This window comes from Propithecus coquereli, unplaced genomic scaffold (assembly GCF_000956105.1).
Source record: "Propithecus coquereli isolate 6110/MARCELLA unplaced genomic scaffold, Pcoq_1.0 Scaffold87, whole genome shotgun sequence".
NCBI classification, from domain to species: Eukaryota; Metazoa; Chordata; class Mammalia; order Primates; family Indriidae; genus Propithecus; species Propithecus coquereli.
The window spans coordinates 2,957,301-2,963,696 of NW_012154951.1; positions in this window are offsets into that span (position 1 = coordinate 2,957,301).

Sequence of the window (6,396 nt, forward strand, 5' to 3'; positions counted from 1 at the left end):
AGAGAGTCTTTTATGTGACAATGCCTGCATTATGTGTAGATGACATAATACTTAGTAAAAGCAGACTTTTCCTCAGAGTAACCACTGTTGTTATACTGGTGTTTATCCTTTCAGATATTTTCTTACCTATTTTCAAACACACACACATACACATTCGTATGTTAATCACTCATTCTTTAATACAAATGAAATTACACTCTACATATGATTCGGTAACAAGAATTTTGGGTTGAACTAGGGTGTCTCAAACTTCTATTTATCACCGCAAACGTAGAAAATAATAATATTATGTGCCTTACCAGGATATACAGATTATAACTTAACACAAAATGGACATTTTGTTTTTTAAAATAGTTCTTTAGTAACATAGTACTGTATCATGAAACAATTTTTTAATAAGTTATTGGATCTAGATTGCTAAATTTTTATCTAGAATTTTTATCTGTATATTTATAAGTATGATCGAATAATATTTTTTAATCTTTGTTTTTAAATCTATCCTTTTCCACTGTTAGAATTAGGATTATAGCAGTTTTATAGAATGACTTCGAAGCTTGGCATTTTATCCTAATATTTGGTATAGTTTTTACATGAATGAAGGACTTATTTGCTTATGATATAATTATGGTTGTCACCTGTAAAACTGTCTTGGTTTATTCCTTTTCGTGGGGGCAGAGGAGGTAGAATGATAAAACGAAATCTCGATTTTTACTATGATTTTCAGTCTGTTTAGATCGTTTCCCTTCTTTGGAATCAATTTTGGTCATTTGTATTTTTCTAGAAAAATCATTCGGTTCATCTTGACTTTAAAAGTCTACTTCTTTAAACTTTTTTGTCTGTAGTATAAGTCAACTTTCTCACTTAAAGTGCCTTTCTTTATGATTTCTTTCCTTTATTGTCTTGACTGGACTGCTACCATGGCAAGCTCCTCCCCAGTGAGAGGTCTGGCTGAGTGCTGTATTCAGTGTGCAGGAGTTATGGGCAAGCTGACTGCCCTTAGAGTTGAGTTGAGTTCAGTGATCAGGAACTGCCTCCCCTCAAATTTCCAGGGACAGGGTGCCTTTAATCTGGATGAAACACATTAATGTGTTCTATACTTTGAATACAGGGTGGAGTTGCCTTTTCTTTTTCAATTATTATTATTATTATTATCATTATTATATCCTTGCAATAGAAAGGTCTGAAATCCTAACAAACTCTGGTTACCAGCGCTGCTTGACACACAGCTAAGAGCTCTCACCAGGAATATCTCCTCCTTTTAGCTAAGGGTCCTGTGATGCAAGATGCCTCTGTTATACTACGGGAGGAGCGTAGCATAGCTGGATGGACTCTTCCATAGCCGAGACTCAATACTTCCCACATAAGTGTCCCATCGTTCGTGCTCTCTCTACACCTTTATTCTGAGCTAAGCTTCCTCCTGGTCCCCATTGGCAAACACTGCTCTTGCCTTCAAAATTACGATTTTCTCTGCTCTAATTTCTTTATTTTTTATTTTTTTTATTGATTGACAGAGTCTTGCTCTGTCGCTTGGGCTAGAGTGCCCTGACGTCAGCCTAACTCACAGCAACCGCAGACTCCTGAGCTCAAGTGATCCTCCTGCCTCAGCCTCTGGAGTAGCTGGAACTACAGGCATGCACCACCACAACAGCTAATTTTTTCTATTTTTAGTAGAGATGGGGCCTCGCACTTGCTCAGGCTGGTCTCAAACTCCTGACCTCAAGTGATCCTCCCACCTCGGCCTCCCAGAGTGCTAGGATTATAAGCATGAGCCACCACACCCAGCCTCCCTGTCCTAATTTCTATGTCAATCTGACTCCATATGCTTTCTGGCTTCCAGAATTTTTCAAAGTTTCTATTTTGCTGATGGCATCCCTTTCTCTTTTCCAGGTCTGTGATGAATAAATACAAGTTTTACAATATTTACCTCGTCCTTGCAAGTTGTCATGAACGGTCACTTTTTTATTTTGATGAGTTAAAAAAAAAAAAAAGGAAACTTTTTGAAGGCTAGAGAGGTGACATTTGTATCATATTTGCTTCCTAAATAAATCTATTCAAGTAGGAATTATAAGTAATTTATAGTTGCACTTATACAACCATATAATTTATGTGTAATTTATGATTACAAAGTAATTTTAGGTTGTATGTAAAGTTGTCCTTTTCTTGCTTTTTGAAGAATCGTTTTCAAAATGTTCTGCGCTGTAGTAAAAACTGCCATTTTGGCAGCCTGGTGTGGACTTTGTTTGGAGACGGTTATTAGAAAGCATTTCCACCACCATGCAAAGAGTTCCTGATGTATGTTAGCACTCTCTGATTTTAAAGTATGAGCATCTTTCACCACCCAGATTCCCGCTCATGATAAGTGACATGTGGACTTTTAGTGCTCCCTGCTCCAGGGACTGTCTTTCCTGCTCAGACTGTGAAGTCCTTTTAGATTTCGGCAGCATTACTCATCTTGATTATGCCACCAGTCTCTTTGATGGGAGGCTCATCCGCTTCCTTTAAGAATAAGGATGCGATTTGAGGTTTAACTTCCAACATTTAAGGCACTTAAGGTGCCAGGTCCAATTTATTTACAGCTTCTGATCGATGTCTACTTTCTGCGTGGAGCATGCACTTTGGGTCCGGATTACCTCTCTTCGGTTCCCTCCTCGTTCCTACGCACATGCGAAGTCAGCACCCTTCTCTAGAACCGCCTAATTCCATAGTCATTTGTTGGTGTCTGAGCTAAGCAGATCTTTGACTTTTTATTTTTTGGAATTCTAATAGTCTAACTGTGGAGAGCTATTTGGAGAGCATAGGCAGGAAAGATGTTAACAGTGGAGCCCCTTAGGGAAATTTATTAAGGTTTTTAAAAATTCTGTTTAATCTAGTTTGGGGACCAATAAAATATGTAAATCAAAGTAGTTAATGGGAGGTAGAAGATATTCCCCCTTTGGCCACTGTTGGGTGTGTTTTGTTTATGACTCTTGCAGTTTTTGATACAATTCTCCTGGGGAGAAAGCATGGTGCTTCGTGGTACAATGATGCCTGGGCAGGGAGATATGTGACGTGGCCTTTAATCCTCAGTCTGTCACTAGGAGCTGTCTGACCTTTGTCATTGCACCTATCTGGCTGTGAGCTTCCACAGTTCAGAAAATCTTCAAGTTTCCTTTTATTTCTAAGAATCTGTTTTCTATGCTACTGATTGTGTTTTTTGTTTTATGATTAGGCTCTGAGAAAGTTATGAACATTCCCATACAAGTAAATAGACAATCATAATAATGACAAAAACAAAAATTAGAATCCACAACTTCATTTTTCCCCCTTAGCAAGTCTGTAGTTATTCCAGTATTGTCTACAGGTATCTGATTTTATGGGAGTGCCATATTTAAACATTCATTATCAACTCATGCAATCAGACTTAAGTGCACCTAAGTACACCATCTGTCTTTTTCTTTCTCATGTATTCCTCTGTAGTCACACACGGATATCTGCTATTCTAGTAGCGTCTGGAGCCTATTTAGCAGTACCAGTTACAGTGCAATCAGCAGCAAAGGCATTCCCTTCCAAGCCCTGATTTTCAGAATTTAACAGCACCAACGTTTATAAAGGCTCTACCCTTAAATGTGATACATTCACGCTTTTCTACACAGGTGTGGGTGTGTGTGGTTTTTTTCCCCCCGCAAAGCTCCAAAGGCAAAGTCTATCTTTGATGGAACAGTTCAAAGCTTGGACCTCTTTTTTAAAAACCAAAGCACAACAGAAAATGTTTTGCAAATGCAAGAGGTTTCTGGTCAACCTGCCCACCCACGCAAACCATTTCAAGGCTACTATGTAGGCAAAGAATGGCTAAAAGGCAACTGGCTGTTCCACCACTATAATCCCTGAGGCAAGATCCTCCGCCTTTGGATAGGGTTCCACAGCCGTATTATTCAAACAGTGCCTGATGCTTGCCCATAAAGGCATCAGTTCATTTTCTGCAAAGCAAACCAAAACACACCTTTTCAACACATCAGTGACATCTTGACAGCAATGGGAACCAACTGTACAGAACACCCGTCCTCAGTGGTAGGTCTTGCATTTCAGCAGCTTGCAGCATAGGAATGAATAGGACACAGGGCTAGAGTTGAGAACTCAAAGACACACTGGATAAGATCCTGAGTGTATATCCTGAGATAATCAACCACATATCATTGAAATAAAATTCTCCAAAGTATGTTGACTCTGGAGACGCAGCCTTCTTGCTCTGTGTGGTCTCTTGGGTTAGAGATATCTGATGAAACAGGGTGGTTGAACTTTGAAATCAGCCAGCATTCATTTTAAATTGCACTTCTGCCACTTATTAATTATGTAGTTTTGATCAGATTGCTTAACTCTTGTTAGTCCTGGTTGTTACATAAGTGGTATGGGAATTGCAATACCCATTGTTCACAGTTGTTGGAAAGACTAACAAGGCAAAACAGTTTTGTGTGATTAGCTCTGCATAAATGAGAAAAGAAAAAAGTAATGATATATAGCACTGACTACATGCCAGGCTCTATTCAAATAACTTTCATATATTATTTCAGTTAATCCTTACAACAAACAAGAAGTAGACACTATTAGTAGCTCTCTTCTCTAGATGAGAGATTTACAGTGAGGTTAAGTAAGTTGCCTGAGTATATTCAACTGGTTCTTAGTAGAATCAAGGTTTGAACCCAGGAACTCTGCCCTGGTCCATGGTCTCTCATATACTATTCTGTACTGCTTTGAAGGAAGCCAAGCAGCCTGCCAACTGGCCACCCATTTTTCCCAGTGCATAAGAATGCAAAAATTAGCATTTACTATGCTAGCTATCCATAGCTCAATGGGAATAACAATGCCTCTACTGCCACAGCTGGCTGTCCATCCAGAAAGAGGCCAGCAAGTGATGATTTGTTCAAATGCATAAAATAGGACAATAAGATTTTCTCACTAGGGAATTTGAATGAAGAAACAAATGTAGAGAGAATTTGTCCCTAAGCAATGGGGATTATTAATAGCATGGAAATGAGAAAGAGGCCAGGGTGGGTGAGATGGGTAATGTTAATATCTGTTTAATATGCCCACCTTGAATGCACCATGACATTTTTAAGTACAAAACACTGATCTTTTTTCCTATGATACCATTATTTCACACAAACTCCCAAAAGTCTGAAATCTGAACCATTTATAACTTTAGACGTACACAAAGAAATTAATGGAAACAAGTGGTACTCTGAAAGTGTTCTAACCATATCCTTCCCTTGTTTAAAACACTTTCCAGGTACTTTTCTGTTATCTTCAATTGTTCTTTCCAAGAAGAGCCTCATTTCTTATACTTATGAAACATTTGCATATACACAAGACAAATCTGAGTTCCTAGTTACTTCTGGAGGCCCTGATGGGGTTGGCTTGGAGTGGTAGCAGGTGCCTTCAGAAGACAGTAAGAGGGTAAGGTAATGGGATTGGGAGAAAAGAGGACAGAGGCTTTCCTATAGCCAATTTCTAGCTCTTTCTCTAGCCTAAGTGTATTCTTTCTCCAGTTCTGGATTCTCTCTTATTTCCTACTTCATCTTAAGACCAGATCTATTCCTTAGGTTCTCATCACTGCCATTCCTCCAGCTCTATGAACACTATTATTTATCTTATCAAAGGCACTATTTCCCAATAATCTTCTCTGGGTATATTGTAGCCAAAAGATCAGAATAACCTTAGCCCTTTCTGCAGTGGAACAGTCTAAAGGCAACATGAAGGGCTGTATTGCTCAATAGAGTGGCCACCAATCATATGTAGCTATTGAATACTGGAAATGTAGCTAGTCCAAATTGAAATCAGCCACAAGCTTCAGGTACATACTGAATTTCAAAGAATTTGTACAAATAAAAGAATTTTAAGATTCAATATATTTATATTGATTACCTGCTAAAAAATTTTGGAACTAATTTAAATAAAATACACTATTAATATTAATTTCCCATGTTCCCTTTTACTTTTTTTAATGTAGCTAATGTACAAGCATTTTCAAGTTACACAAAATAAGTGCCAAAATGCTTGTGTGGTCATTTTGCTTTACAGCAATCTCTGTTATGTATTGTATGCAAATCAAAATTGTGAGAAATGAGCCAGCAGAAGCACTGAAGAAAGAAAAATAAACAGAACAAGTAGAGGGTCAGGAACCCAAGCTGTACAAAAAACAGATGACAGAATAGAGACGAAGAAGAGAATGGCTAACAGCACTAAGTCGTGACCGAAGGACAGAGGTCCTCAGCTCCATCTCTTGAAGGTCTCACCTTGGTTCTGGAGCCATTCGCCATCTTTCATTTCTGTTCTTTTGAGGTTATGCGTGTGTGGCTTCAGAGGTAAACATTTTTTATTATTATTATTATTAAGCACCTTCAATATGCAAAGCACCTTTCT